The 21,085-nt window shown below is 34.9% G+C and overlaps 1 protein-coding gene across 11 annotated transcripts in view; it reads left to right on the top strand.

Annotated features, from left to right (window-relative positions):
• The window catches only part of LOC150075249 (CUGBP Elav-like family member 4), a 701,656-nt gene that overhangs the window by 307,941 nt on the left and 372,630 nt on the right, over positions 1–21,085 (top strand). For 2 of the 11 annotated variants that reach the window (XM_090389139.1, XM_090389135.1), the window contains exon 1: positions 17,279–17,593. The exons of the other annotated variants lie outside the window; for them this stretch is intronic. The gene's annotated coding sequence lies outside the window, so the exon portion shown is untranslated. Of the gene's footprint in view, positions 1–17,278; positions 17,594–21,085 lie in introns of those variants that run through there. 11 annotated transcript variants of the gene reach the window in all.

Genomic DNA, 21,085 nt, shown 5'->3' with positions numbered 1-21,085 from the left:
CAGTTCCTGGTTGCAGGCTGAAAACTTTACTAAACTGTCTCTGGTTGGTATATCCCAGAAACTTAAAATTTTAATATCTGTTAAAATCATGAGGATATATTTTAGTTGTTTTTTAAGAAAACCACAAACGCAAAACGTATTAGAACCTACAGTACTTATACCATGGGCAGGTTGAAGGTTGAGAAGATGAAAAAAGATACTTGTTGATATTAGTCTTGTATTTCTGTAGATTGTAATTTTCAGGAAATACGTGTGAGGAGATGTTTTTCCAGAAAACAGCAGTTGAAGGAATAGGCTGAAGAAGAAGAAAAGGTAGTGGTGTAAGTTTGAAGTTGGACAGTAAAAGGATGCTGTCTGGTAGTCAGCATCCTTTTACTGTCCTTTTATTGATATAAAAAATCAACCTGAAGATTTGGTGCAGAAATTTAACCTGGAGATTTGGATGCAACCCAATTGCGATATGTAACATTATTTTTTATTTCCACGTTACGCCTTAAATAAGGTTAAGGTTATAAATAGTTATTTGATAATATTCTTATCGCATAACTATTTTTAAACTCCCCTGACTCTATGTAGTTTTCCGGAGTATAAACCGAAAATTAATTGATTAAATAAATATTTGTAGCTGCCATAACAAATAGGTATAGAGGAGACTTTCTAACATGATTGAGTTGGAATCCTGTAAATGATGCGACGGAATTTTATAGGCTTTTTCGCAACTTGAGTGAATTAGTCGGTCTCAGGTTTTTCTTCCGGAATGTAGGGTTTTTCGTTTTGACAATGGCAAACCGACCCAAGAATACACACACAGTTACTGGCACAGTATACGGACGCCTTATAGTCTTAGTTGCTTTGGGTTAACAGGAGTAGCACTTTAAAATCGGTTTGAAAGAAAAAAATGTAAAGAAGAGATACAATAAAACACATCTTACATGTACCTACTAAATTTCAAATGCCTTTTTCAAACTTGAAGCTTTGTGGCTGTTGATAGAATCAGAATTGCAATGAATTATTTGTCCGAACAAATAAATAATAAGGTGCTAAGTCAGGACCATTAGGAGTGAAGCATTACTTGTTTCAGATCCATCAAGTTTTTCTTGTCACATTGGCTATGTGACGCCTGCCATTGTTTTGGTAGAAACAGACGCCTTTGAACTGTTGACCTCTACCTTTCGACATTATTTCCAGCGTTACCTTATTCATCACTAACTTTAAATAGTAATCTACATTGATAGCCTTTCGCTTCGTAAGAACTCAATGATGATGACATCTTTTGCATTCCAAATTTCACAGACGTTCTCGTCTCCTAGCATGCAACTCTTTTGCGACATTTTCGCCACCGTCATTGACTACTTGCACACTTGTGATTCTGATAACATTCATCGCCATATCGAGCTCTTAAAATCAATAAAATATAGTCCTGCCTAACAAAGCGTTGTGCAACAGGACTCGGTACTTTCCTTTTAGACATGACTGATTAAACTATTTTTCCCGTGACTACTATAGATAAAAGTCCACTCATTATGTTCTTATCGCTATTGATTAAACCACTCTAGCATTTACTAATATTTAAAATTTCCTGCTCATCTATATGCTTAAGTCCACTGATTTCGCTTTTTGATTGATGCTTACATCTCCAAAGCCTCTCTTAATATGCATATCTACATATGCGTATCAAGTAGACTGATAAAGTTATCATCAGTCAAAATGGTGGGCTGAGAGTTTACTGCATACAATCAAGAGACCAGAATCCAAGATGATAAAGGTTAGTGTTACTGAACAACGTGGAATTCAAACGGGGCGATGTGCAGTATGAGTTCGTCTGGTTCGAAATGGTGGACATCAGTTTCTCCAGGAAACTGATGTCCACCATTTTGACTGATGATAAATTTATCAGTCTACTTGATACGCATATGTATATTAAGAGAGAGGCATTTTCTTAGAATCAGCACGCATAATTTAATTTTAGTTTGTTCCGGATTTTAATTCACGAAGATAGTTGAAAAAATGCTTTTACTTTGACCGCTTCACAACAAGTGATGTAGGCGAAGAGTATGAAGCATGCCCCTGGGCATGAACAGCTATATGTTACAATGATTAAATTGGAAAACAAGAGAGGTTGCTCTTTGAAATATTATTGTGGTCTCTAATCAGCGTATCAATATATTTCACATATTTAAAACCGCATTAAAAATTAGTGCCGAAACAGTCAAAAAATTATAAAGCTACCTTATTATCAAAAATCCAAATCCTCATTTCACCAAACTTCTTGAAACGAGATATTTTGCTCTGGAATTACTTATTGTGGAAGCAATATATTTACGAAGACACTTTATAAAGAATAGAATAAAAAAAAGAATAAAAAAGAATGCTCTTTTGCAGTAACAGGTCCTTGTACATTTGGAAATCTCATAAAACTGATTCATATTTTGAAATTGATGCAGCCATTGCTGTCTGCACATTCTTATTGTCTGCCTTATCGAACTTCAGCTATAAAAAGTCGAAAAGTAAATAGGAGTCGCATTCAGGATGTCGTAAAATTGTTTCAATGTTTTTGTGTTTAGTAGACATTCGAGAGAAAAAAAGAGATAAAGGCAGGGATTTTTGTCGAAAGAAGTGCTTTTAGCGAAGCATCTCCCCAACATACATGGGGAAAAGAATCTCTCACTGCGTTGGACTTCTGCCAGAGGAACTCAATACGTATAACAAGTTGGCCAAAAAAATGTGTAGAAGCCAGAGAGCGAGAAGCTGTCAAAATACCACATCTAAATTCACTTCTCTGATTAGGAATTCATTTTTCAGGATGCAGTCACAACATCTCCGGATACAGCAATACGAAGCTAAATGGACAGGATTTAAATTTCATATTTAACAAAAGATTTTTGATCAGTGGCTATGCCGTATGCTGTGTATACAGAGATATAGTGGCTTATGAATTTGAAATTTGTTATTCCGATCTCTATACCGGATAATATTAATGTAGCGGTTCTTTCTTACAGACCTGGAAAGTTATCCCGCTACTCAAAGAGTTCATATTTCTTGTAGGACAGGACACACACACAAAGACTTTCAGTTTCGACATTTTTTCTCTCTATATTTCATTTTTCATACATTTTCTTCCAAAAATATGACAGTGAAGGAACCGACAGCGGGAGTAATCATAATGTCATAAAATTGGCAGCATCCAAGGAAATTTCGGCGATCAAAGGAAAAGGTCAAGGCTTTAATTAGCGGAAGGGGGGCTAGGTGGACGAAGATATTTCCTGAGCTCTATTAAATGGAGTTATTACAATACATTATTTGATATTAATTTATTATGGGAATTGTTTGAGGAATTTTGTGGAAGCCATAAACAAATTCCTTCTGCAAACGACAAGTACCGAAAAAAAAGATGCCAAAATTGATGAACAGACGGCTGAAACACTTAATTGAACAAAAGAAAAAGCACGGCACCGTTATAGGCTATCGCGTGACATTGTTTTACGCGAAACTACAAGCAGATATGTAATAAAACCATTGACGGGGTAAGACTTGCTGAAGTGTGAAGAATCGTTGTTGAACAGAATGCTTAGAACGGGGAAAAGGAGTTCGCTGTTTCCCCTTACAAGATCAAAGTGCTAGTATAATCAACAATCCATCTAAAATGGCAGCCAAATTGAACAAGTGGAACTATCTTTACTGTTGGAACCACATTAGAGCCAAATGGGAAAATCGTAAAGTCGAGTTGATCCGTTGTACAATAAGTGACATAATGATATTCAGAAAAGCGCCTATCTGAAAAGCTACTGAGGTCTCAGAAACAGATGACGTACATCAAATTATACTTTTAAATAAATAAATGCACAAGGCATAATACTTTAAGAGTTTGGTATCTATATAATATCGGTGTTTAGATACACCATAGATAACTCTTAAAAACTACAAAGTAGTTGTTGTAGGCATCATTTGCTTTTTCTCATATTGTGCTCTGCCTTCACAACGAGTTGCCATGATATTGCACTACTTCGAATAAATAACGCTTCACTAATAGAGAAGACTATTGTTATTTATTCTCGGTTGAGTACCACCACCCAGACAGCACTGTTTCACAGCTATTGGCCGATCATCAGTGGGTGGGCAGGTACCCTGGTATTGCAGACATGACGACCCAGTTGTGAAGATAATCACACAATATGAGAGATGCCAAGAGGTGTAGATGTGAATATTTTAAATAAATAAATGCACAAGGCATAATACTTTAAGAGTTTGGTATCTATATACCAAATATCATATATCATGACAACTCGTTGTGAAGGCAGAGCACAATATGAGAAAAAGCAAATGATGCCTACAACAACTACTTTGTAGTTTTTAAGAGTTATCTATGGTGTATCTAAACACCGATATTATATAGATACCAAACTCTTAAAGTATTATGCCTTGTGCATTTATTTATTTAAAATATTCACATCTACACCTCTTGGCATCTCTCATATTGTGTGATTATCTTCACAACTGGGTCGTCATGTCTGCAATACCAGGGTACCTGCCCACCCACTGATGATCGGCCAATAGCCGTGAAACAGTGCTGTCTGGGTGGTGGTACTCAACCGAGAATAAATAACAATAGTCTTCTCTATTAGTGAAGCGTTATTTATTCGAAGTAGTGCAATATCATGGCAACTCGTTGTGAAGGCAGAGCACAATATGAGAAAAAGCAAATGATGCCTACAACAACTACTTTGTAGTTTTTAAGAGTTATCTATGGTGTATCTAAACACCGATATTATATCAAATTATACTGAAAAAAGCGGCAGTTGAGTGCATCCAACCTTTAGTAACTAAATGTTAATGAGGTCATCATTAAATTCAGGGATTATTCCTTTGGATTAGAGAGGTACCAATGTCTCCACAGTCGGTAAGAGAGGAGCCAAAAAAAAAAAAAAAAAAAGTGATGCCCAATTATAGACCAGTGAATGAGTTTGACTTCTGTGAGTGGTAAGTTTATGAAATCTACGGTTAAAGACGCAATACAGGAATATTTCGACAAGAATAGTAACCTAAATGAGTCTCGGCGTGGTTTCCTAAAAGGCGTTACTTATCTGTTAATTACTATGAAGAGGTTCTAAAGCAGCTGGATGCGATAAACCACTCGCCTGAGTTATCGTCAGGCGAGAGTTGCATGTTTTTTCTCCCGGAAACTCGAGTTTCTCGCCCAGAAGATGTGGAAACCGACCACAGAAAACAAGAAATTTACAGATACAGTATACTGTTGCCTCATAACCTTAACTGCTTTGGTTCTTAAAACACAGTGGATTGCAGTAGCCGATGGGACCCTTCAAGGATCAGTACTCTGACCTCTCTTGTGTCTTATCTTCCTAAATGATACTGATGAAGGAAAACAGGGTAAGCTAACAAAATTGTCTGAAAAACTTAAAAGTTGGAGTTCTGATTAATGATCAGAACTTGGCTATGTTACTACAACAGGATTTGGATTGACTACAAATTTGGTATGAAAAATAGCAGCAAGTATAATGATGCCAAATGCAGAGGAAGAACCCAACCTATAAACCCCAAGAGTGGTTTATAGGTTGGGTTCTTCCTGTACCGTATTGTGGTGTTGATACATTGAGCTCACACATGGAAATTGTAGCCAAGTGGACTTGTAAATAATTGCTAAATGATGCTGCACTGCTGTCATATTTACCGTATTGGTTGTTTTACAATACGAAATGAAGGTCAGTTGAAAAATGAGAGAAAGCAACTTTGCCTAAAATCTTTATTTTTGATCTGTGAACTCCATGAACAACTACGCATAAAAATTGGGATCATATTGAGAAATGCCTCCAGTTTAAGAATGAATCAAATTGTTTTTTCCAATTTATTAAATGAACTGTGTGTCACACTGTATTTGTTGTCTTTCAGTAATTTTTATATTTGTTTTTTTTTCCCGCTCTTATTCCAATTTTAGTGAAAACCACAATTCTGTACAAAGGTTTTCTTATTAATAATTAGAACTGGGAATGTACAGTTTTCTTTCCATTATATGCAAATAGATTTAAAAACATGCGATTTAGAGACACGATATACCGATGCCTCATTCTCTTAGGTCCCCTTGCTCTTACTATAATATAATTAGATCTCTCCGGAAAGTCACATTTTTCTTCCAGTAAAACAGATATATCAATCGTACAATATATGCAATTTACATGCACTGTCGCCTCATAGCCTCAGTTGCTTTGTCGCAATAAAAAATAATAATAACACAAATAAGAACCCCTAGATTGAAGGAAATATCTGATTTGGAAAACATCGTTGTGTTTTGTGAAATTTCTTCACAGTAATTAACAAAAAATTCTAGTAGTAATCGAACTTTGAGTGACCTGGATTAAAGCTTGTGATGATCTAAATACGGTGCTGTTTCTTGTATTCTCTCTATCTTGTGAACTCCTCTGACCGTGTCGTCGTTTTGGAGTATGAACAGAATACAGATTGCTGAAGACTAAGTCCTAAGGAACAGTTGCGTTTTAGCGAGATTAAATAACTTTTTCTCAAATATGATACCTAAGGTAAATCACATAAATAATAATGATTTTACTAAAAGTTCACTCTCGTTTAAATGAAACTAATATTACTAATCGTATCAGATTCATTTCCGTAATTTGATCTGGCCGCCATCTAGTATTCATCCGATGAACTAAACCCAGCGTGTCGTACAGTATATTCTCCCATATACATGTATAACTAAAGCTCTGCGGAAACAAGACATCAAGTAGGGTGACAGATGAGACTCCTGCCTCAGGGACAACGGAGGTGGTAGCTGGTCTATATGGGGTTCCGCCTGTCATTTATAAAGTTTGCCTTCCTCTGGATGAAGCTACGCCAAAGAGTGTTTTTACTTAATGGGGTATTTTTAATGCATGAGCCATTTGACAGGGTGTCACCAAAGTTTATTCTGCCTCTCCCGACTTGCCGTTAAAAGTTTGACGGCGAGCGCGTGCACACACACGCGTGCAAAATAAAAAAAAAAAAGTTCGCTCTATTCTGTAGATAGGATATATTAATGGCGCGATATCACCGTGGAGATTGAGGATATATGTTAAAGGCTACCTGACGTTGTTGAGATTAGATCGCCTCGAGCTTTTCCTCATTATATCGGCAATTTTGGAAACTGTAATCATGCGGATGTATTATAAAGAGTAAGTGGTTTCTCATCTTCAGGGCCTTCCACTCTCTCTCTTCAATCTTGCAAGGTAATTAAACTTGATGGGAGTTTCCTAAATTAGAACACCTTAAAATAATTTCAAAGAAAACTCATTCTTCGCTCTTATATGGGATTCGGTGATCAGGCTTTGATTTGATGAAACCTTGTAGTTCGGTACCGTTAATGCATTTCTGGAAGACCAGGGGACTGTATTAGTAATGATCAGCGAATTTTAGTAATGTGGAGTGATCAAGTGTTGTCTCTGTAACTGGTAAATTCACTTTGGTTTCCTATTAAGATCGTGACCTTAAATTGTTTCAGTTTAGTAAAATGTTTTCTATTTAAGGTTTCGCTAATTACATTATTTCATTTTATGAAAGTTTGCATACCTTTATAGAACATGAATATAAAAATTGCCTCGTTTAACTTCTAAGTTTAAGAGAGGAATAAGAAAAAGCCATGAAGTTACAGTAATTTAGTTATCTCCTGCAAAATAAGAACCTGATACTATAGTTTCTTTCATCTATTTGTGACTTTTCAAATAAAAATCAAACAGCTCAGCTTTTATTATCAAGTTGGCGCATGTATACATATATTTTATGGCCACAGGATACTTGTTGAGCTTTCATTAAGTACTTAACCCTGAAACCTATTATTATACTTCTTACTTTTGGTCTCTGTCAGAAAGCTCAGGCGACCCTGACGGAGGCTAGCCAGAGTATGATGTGCAGCCTGGCTCATCTCCCAGTGGTGGTGACCGGCAATGCGGGGTCCTATTAGGAGCCCTGAGGCCAAGGAGCCAGAGACACAACAGCAGAACATAACACTACTCTGACATAAACCAGACATTACATTTTTTCTGGCTTTTACAGAGATTCTGTACTTCTTCACAAAGTACCATGACGTAGATGTGGGAAACCATCGGTGGCGCCTTCCACAAAACACTATGCCACTAAGTACACGCAGTTCACTGACAGAAAATACTTGTGCTGTATTACTTTATACTACACCTACGAAGATTAGTCAAGAGAAACCGTGAATGACTGTTTTTGTTGAAAAGAATTATATATTCTTAGTCATTTTATTTACACTGTTACCATAATAAACTGCTTTTTGTTGGTTCAAAGTTTAAAAGGAAGGCGACATTCGTTTGAGAATTGAGGATCTGATTTGCAAAAATCCTTTTTATTATAGAAATTGATAAACACAACCGTTATTTACGTGTGAAGGCTGTATGCTTTAGACAGCTGGCTGATTTCTTGAAAATATCGTAAATAGCACATTTGCTATTCTTAAAGAGCATTCATCCATGAATCCTTTATCAAAACAATGCCAAACTTAATGTTGCGAAGAGAGTCCCCCAGTTCCTGGATAAGCACGTGTTCCGCACTCGCTGTTTAACCCCCCTGATCTTTCTCTTTGCGACTTATTTTTACTTATAACAACAAAGACGTCAAAACCACTACGCTAATTTTAAAGGACATATCCAAGAATGGTTTGAACACCTCATGGAGTTGACGTTGGAATAAGGGCATTTAATTCAGAGGAAGTTAGGGAGAGACTGGAAAAGTTAAATTTCAAATGGAAACTTCTGTAGCACATTATAATTATCTCGAAAACAGTGTGTATATTGTATTGGCTGATGCATCTATAAGATTTTTAACGTAATTTCAGATAAAACTTCAAAAGATGTAGCATGCTGTTCAACCAGAGAGAGAGAGAGAGAGAGAGAGAGAGAGAGAGAGAGAGAGAGAGAGAGAGAGAGAGAGAGAGAGAGAGAGAGAAGGTTGTTGTTCTGCATTGTCAGAGGATAAATTAGCAACTTTATAAAGTTTCAGATTCGAACAGTTGCTACTCCATGTTAGCAGACTGAAACGCAAATGACGGTCGTTTAGATACAATAAAAATAGAAGAGCCTTGTGGGACTCCGTGTGATATAGTAAAAGAAACTGAAGCTTTGCCTTCAACGAAATCTAATAAATAATTATTATTAAACAGCTGTTCAAGCTATTTTCAAATTCGGAGCAACAAAATCAAATGCATGAAATTTATCGAGGACCAGTGAATCTGTGTACTTTTATCAAGACTGATGTCTATAAAGTACATAAATGCGAGAAAAGTACAGAGTAGATTTTTAGGAAGAAAACTATATTAAAATTGCAGATAAAAGTATGAAGATACTTGAAAATTATCGTTTCAAAAAATCTGTTGACAGTGTTGAATATGGTGATAAAAAGGCAAGTAATGGGATCAGTTACATCCCCGCTTTGTAAATCGGAATAATGTGAGCGTGCTTAAAAGCAGAAAGCTAACAATTGCAATGAAGATAGCAGTTTACTAAAGTGGTTAGAACAGGAACAAAAGAGACTTGATTTCTTATAAAGGGCACAGAAAGAGCAACTGGCTCAGGAGCAAGAGAATCTTTTAGTAACAGTTATTCTTGGCACGATTATTCTGAAACAGTTGGATAATCCTATGAAGAATAAGAAAGTTATACTAGCAAATCCTATGAAGAATAAGAAAGTTATACTAGCAAAAATCTCTATAGTGTATTAATTTTCCCATCTGTTTACTGTATATCTGTTACAGCCAGCCCTCATAGGTGTTACAATTAACTGTACATAGCCCTCGTGGGCAGGACAGTTGGTAGAATTGCCGTCCTCCCCACACCGGGTGGAAAAGACCTCCTGTCGATGACGGGAGGAATTTTTATGGGCCTTTTTCACAGCGTGGGTGAGTTAGTCGGTCTCAGGGGAGGTAGCATGGTTTTTCTTCCGGAAAATTCGGGTTTTTCGTCCAGCAAACAGGAAATTGACCACAGAACACACGCAATTTATAGACAGTATACACAGAGCAATATGGTCCTAGTTTCTGATGCTCCTAAAATCCAACAACAACATGCACGTAGGGTACAATTGTAACAATACGCTTTTGTGACAATAATTGCAAAATACAATTGAAAGATAAACGTTACAATTATTTCAAAGGAATGTTTACAATAAAAAACGACATTTTTTCCTTCTACTAAATATTGTTCTTATTTCATTATAAACAGCTTCATTAAAAAGGAAAACAAGTTGCAACAGACCTCAGCCTCCTCCATACTGAAAAGATCTATAGCGACTCCTTGAATTAGTTACTTTATAAAACTTATTCTCGAGCTTTCCTAAACACCTCTCTTATTATATGCATATACCGATCTATAGGAGAAAAAAAAAGATTTATAATTATTTGCTACTCAAGCCTTGAAATCATAAGAGAACGTTAAGCTTGTCTTATCTCATATTTCTTACTCCTATAGAATTAATGCCACTCAGGGCAGGCTACCCTTTTGACATACAAATTTATTGTCCCCAAAGTGAGCGTTTAACTGAACACTCATCCATCATATCTGTTTCATAATTTTTACCTCAGTTGACTGTGAAAATTATTGTTACCGCAGCAGCTGCAAATTTCATATTTTAATAGCTACACTAGCAACAACAGAAGCAGCTGTTTTCTTAGATTTATTACTTAGGCAAGATTTATGAAAGGCAGTAATTAGAAGCATCATAGCTAGTATTTATTTTGACATCTCTGTATTCTTTTAAAAAAAATAATAAATAAAGAACCAAGGATCACTGTAAGCAGTTACCTAAAATATTAGTGAAATTAGTTTCCCAAAATTAATGTCATAGCTCTCAAGTTAACAGCAAATAAATTCTATGCCACATAATAAGCCGAAAAATGTTTCAATTTCTTTAACAAGCGCCATCTCGCCCGCACTAGCTGTCAGCTTGTATACGTCACGCGATATGATGACGTAACAATGGGGGGTACGAAGCCACCGAAGGCCTGAAGTCAGCTATTACGCTTAGAAGTCTTTTAGCAATTTGTTTTTATTTTTTTAATTTGTAGAGCCGAGAAAGGTAGCGCATACTCAACGTGTTATGTATTACCTGAAGTCACCATGGCAACCATGGGGACTTGCCTACACACTCTAGTTCCGATAGGTGAATTATAGAACAAAATTAACATTTTCCCCCTATTAACTGTGGAAAAATAAACAATATGAAAGGGTTTTTACCATGGTGTAGACTACATTTTAAATTTGAAATGTTTAAATCGATTAAAGTTCTTCGCATACCATGGCACATAAGGTATACCCTACCTCAGAGATGAGTAATGATTTCAAAAATCCGGCTTGTCATTTTTGTTGACCACACTGCTGTAGTGAAAGACGTAAGTGTATGGTGAAGTCAATTATAGGGCAGAAAAACGCGAGAAACAGTACGTCATGAGTTGCATGCGTTTCACTCAGTGCGTGACCTAGAATTGACTAATAATTATGGACAAAAGGATTTGTTAACACGCCCTCCTCTTTCAAGGTTACAGCGTGACTGCAGGTAGTAGGTAGAGAAGATAATGATTACCGTAAGGAGGAGATTTCTCCTGTGTACTCGTAAAGTGGTTTCAGGGATATATTTTGAATTTCCACGCGTTCTATAATGCAGCGATGTAACATCCAGGGTTTGCATGACGTCATCAGAGTTTCAAAGATGGATTTTCGTTCTGTACATGTCCCTTGGCAACCTCGTTTCTTCAAGATACTTTCAATAAAACTGTCAATTTTTTTTGAAGGGCAGAATGGGCACAATAATATTTACGATTTTTTATAATCATTGCTGAAAATGAAGGATTTGAGTACACTAAATCTGTTTTTCCAGAAATGGTATGACTGGCACAACAAAATCTATATAGCGTTTAATTAATTTAATTTTTAATTAAAACAGTTAAATTAATCGGTTTTCATTCCACCATATTTTCAATTCCATAGCTTTTAGGCGTGTTTTCGCAAATGCATAAAGTGCGTATTGTTTTCACTTGGTCTGTCTGCATGTAACAACTCAACCTCCAGCGTAGGGATTTTCATAAAATTTCATAGTTTTGTCTTTTATAAAAATTCGTCGAACTATCCGAAATTTAATTAAAATTGGAACAAATTTTTTTTTCATAGAATTTCAAGTTATATCTATAAATAAATGGAGGTGTATTTCAGATGTCTGGCATTACATATAATGAAAAGTGTGATCGACAAGAGATATTCAGGGTATGTTCTCTTTGTCCCTGGAGAGGTTTCAGAATCACTTCCGATTCGGCAGCATTCAGTTCCTAATATAAATGAAATTATGTTTCGGACACTACTCGAGAAGGGAAAGTTAGATCGATACCAGTTTCACCGTATATTTTGTTCGTCCCTAGGGAAGGTTTGAGGGCCCATTCCGATTCTCTAGCCCCAGTACCTCTCCTTTACCGAAACGTTGTGAAAAATTTGAAATAGTACCTCTGATCCTTTTCAAAGTTTCAAGACCTTTTTAAGAATATTCGTCTAGACATTTGTATCAAATATTCCTTATGTATCTGTCCCTCCCCCCAAGAAAAAAAAAAAAAAAAACCTAGATAAATCTCATGCCATGACTACCCAACATGTAAACATCAAGTGGCAAGGTTTTAATAATCGCTCCTTGAGTATAATATAAAAGATTTTAAGCGTGTTATTTGATAATTATGATATTAATTATTTTTATGTTTTTGTTTCCCTACTTAATAAGTAACGAATTAATATTTGTTTTATCGGTTAATCAAAAGGATACTGCCTGACAAAAAGGTTGAATCAATGGATCTATATTTTTTATAAATTAATACTCATATAATTTAAGCCGGATAAATTTGTGGGTCGGATGAATGGGACAGCATAAGGTAGTCGATTTTGTGATTAAAGTGTATATTTAAAAAGTAATTGCGATTTAATTTAATATTTTCTAAAATAATTCATTTTATTAAATAACTTTATATTTATTATTATAATTTCTCATATGTAATTTTATGAATAATTCCTTGCGTTCTTAAAGGGAGTTTTTTTCCCTTTATGGAGTTCCTCATACCATTGCTGCATATTGATGATTTCAATGCTCGACTAATATTTCCAAATGTGTATTCTCTTCCGGTTAGCGTAGCAACAGAGAGGTATAAAAATATATTTAAATAATTTGTTGCTCATGTAAAAGGTCTGGAGTATATGAAGTTAAAATATGTTTATTCCTCGTGGTTACAATTACCGTTCTTCTCTGGGTGTATGAAAGGTCTAGGTTCGAATCCTGTCTAGAAGGAAAGGATGAATTTTTATGGGGTTTTCACGCGATGAATAAGTTAGTCGGAGGGTTGTGGTGTTTTATCTACTTGAAAATAGGTTTTCATTCAATAAACAGGCAAGCCAACTATAGAATAACCGCAAATACAGACCTTAGCTACCTTGTTGCTTAAAACACAAAACAAGAACTGAAATATATTGTTAGAGAAATTATTCTTAGAGAAAACCTGGAAAACATTTTTCAATAGCAAAAATGTTTTATTTCCTTTTATGTACTTGTATATTTTACATGCCATTCCCACTCATAATTCATATTATTAAAATAATGGGATATATCCCCACCACCACATGCAGCTAATGGGTTTAAAAGTTTTACTTTTGAATGTCCAATTCTTTTTAGGACATTTTACGAAAACAGTACATTGTTTCCATTTCCATATTTTTGTTTGTATAAGCGATTTCAGAAAAACTATATAATGACAGGGATAATTAAGGTACTGTCTTATAATTTGCTACAAGACAAATATTTTCATCCCTAGAGAAAAGAATAGGGAACAGCTGTTGGATTAAAGTGGTTCTATTTAAATTTAATTAAATTAGTTGATATAATGGATGACTAATAATTGGTATAATTAAACTCTGAATAACTGTAAGACAGTAAACATTCTCAGTTTTCAGCAGAAGGGAATTTGAAATTATATTCATTTAGACATCATATATATCTGTACACGCACTAGAGTGATTATTAGTATACTGCAGCAGTATTTGAGAGAGCAACACACTGCATGGGCAGAGGTCAATATTACTTTTTGTTCTGTTGCAAGATATGCAAATAGTTTGTATAAATTTGTACACTGAATAGTAAAGTTGGTACTATGAGTTGATTAGTTGTAATTTTGTGTGCCCAGATATACGGAGGTTCAAAAAAGATTTATATTCACCCAGAAGTAGCTGTGATAGAAAGATGAAATTTCTTTTGTTTGATGCTTTGAAATCGCTCTAGCAATCACACGTATTTTGGTTTCGATCTGACAATTCATTTCTTTTCTTTGCAGCGCTGAATGAAATGAAGTGTCACAATGGATAAAGTGGAATACAAATCAGTGATTCGATTCCTCTTTCTGCAAGAAGAAACACCCAAAACAATCCACGAAGAAATGGTCGTTGTTTATGGAGAAGGCTTCCTAGGTTACAGTGTTGTTGCATATTGGTATAAACAATTTCAAACGTGGAAAACCTCAGTACATGATGAAGAAATCCGAAGACTTACAGCAACTGCTGTAACAGAAGACAATGTTGCAAAAATTGAGGCATTAATCATGGAAGATCGTCGTATTAGCTTCAAAGAACTAGCTGCAGAGCTCCAAACTAGTGTAGGGTATGTGAAGAACATCGTCCATCAACAGTTGCATATGAGTAAAGTGTCTTCATTCTAAGATCTGGTAAGGTAAGGGCACAATGTGCACATGAAAGTTCTCGATGAGAGGACTTCTACAAACTGCCTTGTGTGTATTGAGAGGTGGCAAAAATGGGTCATTTTGTCTGGTGACTATGTTGAAAAAGTGCAATAAATGGTGTTTGTTTCAACGTTCTATCACAACTACTTCTCGGTGAATAAAAATGTTTTTGAAACACTCCCCCCCTCTCGTACATCTCACACTACAGTTTGCGTTCTCTTCGTTAATTAATGTCTTGTCTATTCTAAGGCGCCACATATATAGAATCTTCATAATTGGTTAATTTACCGATCTAATCGATCCGTCACCTTTAAGGCAAATAGTCTAAATTAAAAGACAAAATAAGGAAAGGATAAATTTGCTGGAGAGATCAGATCATATAAGAAAGTATTAAATATGACAAATGTTTATCAACTCTGAGAAACAAATAGTGGATAGTATTTCTGTTTTCATTTATATTAACACATTATAAATGTTTTAAGGAAAATTAAAATAAATCGCACTCATTTTATATAAAATAAAACAAAATTTTCATTACATTTTGCCACATTTAGTTATTTTTTATATTTTTTTTTTCACATTTTTTTTTCATGATGAAAGCATTTAAGAAATGCTTTCATCGTGTTTTTTTCTCTTATCAAGCAATTTCTCCTATTTTCTCTTTTAATGGTTGCTTAAAATTTTTGATTCCCGTCTCTTTTCCTGCATATACATCGCCTTATTTTTGCTTTCAGTTTTTTTTTTCCGTGGTTTATCGATTCGTTTCTAATTTTTCTTTATAAAAAACAAAAGGAAAATTTTGTGTATAATGGGATTACCTTTTTATGGTTACTTATCTGTTAATATCGTATTTTTTGTTTTTCTTTCATCTAAACAAAGTATAAAATAATTACATCACTACTGTATTCTGTGTCTATTTTTAATCATCTCATATTCTGCACATATTTCCACAGATTTAATTATATGAGATCGTCTTCATATCCCCCATACTGATACTGATCCTGATCCTCTCCCTACATATTTCTTCACATATCTTAAATATGCTTTTTAAACAAGTCACAATTAAAAATGGATTCATCTCATATTTATAAACATGTTATAAATACAGAATGATTTTGAATGGTTCAAGAAGATTGTATTTAAATCTTAGATATTGTAGTTATGATATTCATATTCAATTTTCTTAGGAAATGATATTGTAAACTGGTCGCAGTTGGAATTTATTAGTTCTTTCACAAAATCGCTTTTAAGCTTTCTCAAATGCAAAGTTTTAATTTCCTTTTTTTTTTAATTGTCATCCTTTAATTAATATTTTATTTAATCTATTTCTTTTGTATTGTTCATTTAAATATAGGATAAGATACTTATACTGTTACTTTATTTTGTCTCATACTGTTATTCTTACTCTCATGCTTAATTTGTCTCATACTGTTATTCTTACTCTCATGCTTAATTTGTCTCATACTGTTATTCTTACTCTCATGCTTAATTTGTCTCATACTGTTATTCTTACTCTCATGCTTAATTTGTCTCATACTGTTATTCATCTGTAAGCATCTCACGCAGTGAGCTCCACTGATGTAATTATAGTATATCAAAAATACAGCCTGTATAGGCTCTATATAAAATTATTTAATTAAAAATAATTTTACTGAACTAAAGTTCACACTGTGAATGTATAATAACAGCAGTCTGAGTTGAATTTACCTATTATCCAAATGCGTGCATATATGTCAATCAGGAACTAGTTACTTTATACAAAAAGTAGCTGTCTGAGAATGATATTTTATTCTTTCCAAGGCTCATTTATCCTGAACACAGCAGGAAAGGGAAATACTATTTAAGTAGTTGTCACTTAACAGTGTCTTCCCGTTGTCCTACATTCCAAGCATTACTTATGCAATGTGACATATAGCAGACACGTACCAAACCATCATGCATGTATTTGCATACTAAGGAATACTGCACTACCTGCTAGATATACTTTACCGTTTTACAGTAGTGTTATGCAGAGAATGTACATTTACAGGGGTTTATATTGTACAGATTGAGGTTTATGGAATGAATGAAAAGAACTTTAACCTCTCTGGTTTTAGCCGTTCATTTAATCGATCTTTTTATCCCCAAATGATGACCTTCTATTAAAGATATTTTCTCTGTGCTTCTTGATACCCGTTGTTGCCCAGGATAAAAATGTGTTTGGTTATGCCAATTTGTACTTTATGCCAATCTATAATTTATTTATGCTAATAGTCAAAGCGTGCTTCATAGATTTTTGGGAGATTAAAGCGGCACAAACGCTTTATACCAGAGCATTCGTCGTCGCTGGACGTGCTTGAGACAGCTTAGTCTAGTGCTGTTTCAAGGATTCCGTTGCCCGAGCAACGGGAGGCTCACGTGACCAGCACGGACGAAATGCAAGTATCTCTCAGGCATGTGTGTTGTAGTAGGGCATTGTGGATGACAAGCACTGGATTGCGCGTCGTCGCCGCCGCTGCCGCTGCTGTTTCTCCCCGCTCTCTGTAGTCATGGCCACAGCCGACAGCAGCCATGTATAAGCTGAGTGGACTTGGAAGGCTGTTGCCGTTTCTTACATCTTCTCAATTCAAGTCTTTGCCTTCCTCTTACGACAGTTAGCTTACACCAGCTTAGTTCTTCTCGTCCGTATCACTTTACAAAGGCGTTGAGTGCTCTCTTTCTCACACCTACCTTCGAAAATTCGGCGAGAGCCTACGAGCATCTTACGGCAAGCATTTGCCGAGCGTCACACTTGTTGAAAGCTGACGGAGTAGAACAACAGGTACAGGAGTCATACGTAGAGAGGTAAGCCTTTTCTGTATTCTGTTAGGCTGCCATATGTTGTGCTATCCAGTTACAAACAGCAACGCACAAGCTGAATGTGCTTCATCTGTTGAACAGACATGCTGTGCAGTGAACAAAATTCGAGGAGGAGTGAATTACACTCGTGATTTGCTTTGAGAATGATTATTTTATTGATATCATCCGTACGGACCTACTTGATTATTTCGTGTTTCTTAAATTTATCAAGAAAACTGCGGAGTATAAATGGCTTGCATTCGAAGAAAACAAGACCACTTGGATACTGATAGAAAACACTCAAGTGATGAGAATATGATGCATGCTTGGGAGCAGCCACAGCTGTGACGGGCATCGTTGTCGCTGCTAAACCGGATGTTGGGTGTAAGCTCGTGTATTTAAGTATAACGATTATTGGAGAATAGCGTGCACGTTGCATACAGCAACCCGAAATTTGAATCATTCCTATTTGGGTTTAGAGAAGCGTAAAGAGAGAATTCGATCGAGGCTCAAGTTCATTTAAATTATCTTTAGTCGACAGAGATTTCTGTGGTTTAATGAATAAACGGCACATACAGTCTGGCATGATTGTTTTACGTGTCGTTAAATTTATTCGACTGAAGCTAAATAAATATTTAGAAGCATCTAAGCATGCAGTGGAAGTTCTGGGAATATTTTATTTCACTGTTCGTTTGCGTCAAAATAACTTGCTAGACTGTGACCATTAAAGAATTGAATAAATAGTCCTGTAGTTAATATGCTGCTACTGGTTGCCGTTTCAATTAAAATATAGAGTTATCTTAACTGAGAGTTCTAGAAATTCGCAGATTATCTTTGACTAGTGGAACAATTTCTTTGTTTTGGATGATTTCTGTTTTTCTGAAATACAGTGAAATATCCCGTCAAAACAATAAAGCATGGAAATATTAAACTTCTGCACATGCTCCATACAAGTACGCATGCGCACTGACTAGAAGGAGGTTATTGTATGTTTAGTGTACACTTACTTATAAATACTTTTTCGGAATCTAGAAGTGAGTAATAATTTAGTAATCTTAATTTTGATAGCTCAAAATATATCAAAAGTTTTATTTCTCTTTCACCATATTTTGATTGGTTCCATTTGTTCATGTTGGCACCTTAGGTGATTTGCAATTCTATATGATTTATTTTGATTCGTACTAATTGCCCGAAATTTGAATAAATTCATGCGACTCTTGAGATTTATAGATAGGCGATAATTGCTATCTAGTCTTTCTCTCTCAACTTTATTTGAATTTAGTTCACGGTATACTTTATTCATCTTGCTTTCATTATTTACAGCTATGGTTGCTAATTTCTCCCATTTGTCATAAAAATCCTGTATTTTTAATATTTAATCTTTGTGAATGTAATTTCAGTCCACTCTCTTGATTTAGTGTATTTTATTTAATTTTACTAGTTCTCTGAATCATGGATTGCATTTCAAAGTGATTTGAAATATTCATGTCTAAGATGCGCAGATAATAATGCATAAAACATTATAAACGTCACTAGTACAATGCCTGATGCAGTTAACAAATATAAAAGGTTTTAAATAAAAATAGATGATGAATAAATATGAATGGTACTGTCCTCTTCCGTTTCTCATAACATTTCATAATTCAAGGAATAAATTAGAATTTGAATAGTGCTAGAAATACCAGTAGTTTCGGTTTTAAAAAAAAACAACGCAAATATAGCACCTTTTCATTCCTCCATTTTATATATATTCAGACTTTTTAAAAATATTTTCTCCTTTCTCTTTAAGAATATTTTTCACCACTCTGTTTATCAGATATATTAAATAAAAATAATTTCACTATAAAATACGTGACATTATTAGAATAGCATTGTACGGTGATAAAATTAAACCTTCCTTTTACTGTGATGAACAACGGAGTTCATTAAAACCTGTAAAGCATCAATTATAAGATTGGTCACCTACAGTAAGCTATGCATACTTAATATATATCGATTGGAGTGTCTTTCCGTCTTTTATTACATCCCTATCTAAAACTATACAAGATGTTTCAATAGTTACGCTCTCAGAGATTATCTGTAAAGTTGATTCAAGCATATGATTAAACGCATTACTTTTAAATGTCAATTTAATAAATAGCATTTCCTGTTCTTTGAATTTAGTTGAAAAAGTATTCATCCGGCTATATAATTCCGGCTAACTTTCGACAAATCATTAACTCTGGCATTAAATTTGGATTTTAAACTTCGACTATTCAACTTTTATAAATACCGATGTGTAGACAGTTTTTAAAAATGGGATTTTTCATTGTATTTAAGAAGATATGAAATATACCGTGATTCAGAAAGAACTAAAGTTTGAAAAATTATTAAAATTCAAATGACATTTATTATTTTTAAGACATGCACATATGGACGTAGTATCTCCGAAAGTATAGTATGAACTGCAGATCCTCGATATGAGTCCCACAAATCACACACACACAGCAGACATTCCCTTTGATAGTCCATTTCTTCCTAGATCTTTTCCAGTATTTTGGTGATAATTGATGTCGTTGCTTCAGTGATCCTACGTTTCAGTTAAGGAATCTCTGTTGGCAGTGACAGCGCGAACAAACACGGCATCCTTTAAATAGTTCTACATAAAGGAGATCTGGTGGAGGGGAAGGCACGAGAATCACATGCCATCTTTGGTACCTCGTACCATCTATTGCTAAGGCAGTGGTGTCTAACTGAGATACTCTTGCACGTCCACATGAAAGTGAAGAAGTGCACCGCACTTTCATGCAACCTTTGTTTTCAAAAGGGAAAACCACTTATAAATTTACTTTCATTCTGTCGGGTCCTTTTTGTAGCTAGCTATCTATCTATCTCCGATGTTGAGAAAATACTGTAATATGCGTAGTTAAGAGTTTCATGAACATCTTGAAACTACGTCTTTTTTGGATCGCCCTGTATATATTTTAATTTTCCAGTAGAATACTGTATCGTGGTATCATGAATGCTCTTTAAGGACTTTGTCAGCGTCAACAGTTATTTATGGTTACACAGTGATCTTCAGATTTCAGACACTAGTAATAATCCATATTGTATGCTGCCAAAATACTTTTTGTTTGATAACTCTATGTTCTAGTAACAACTTCTACTAGGTCTATGGGGTCAATAAATGTACTTCAAGGTTAATTATTATTTTGAGCAGTTCACCAATATCTCCAAAATCTCTCCTAGCACAAAAAATAACAGTGTCAGCTCAAACCTCTTTCTAAAACGTATCACTCTTGCGTTCTCAAGTTCCTTGAGAAGTGCATTAGATGGAGATCATGATTTGGACTTACGTTAAACATTACATTTTAAATTATCAAAGATATATTTATGCAATTTTACAGAACAATTAAAAAACTAAAACCAATATAAAATTTCACTGTTATATCCCAGTTTCGTTTTATTCAGAAAAAATGTTTTTAGTGAAGATGAAATGTTTGCATTAAATGTTTGAAA

This window comes from Mastigoproctus giganteus, chromosome 14 (genome assembly GCF_048544385.1).
Source record: "Mastigoproctus giganteus isolate SK-2022 chromosome 14, ASM4854438v1, whole genome shotgun sequence".
In the NCBI taxonomy this organism is placed as follows: domain Eukaryota; kingdom Metazoa; phylum Arthropoda; class Arachnida; order Uropygi; family Thelyphonidae; genus Mastigoproctus; species Mastigoproctus giganteus.
Note: the sequence above shows the minus strand (reverse complement) of the source record. Positions and strands in the feature narration are given on the sequence as shown.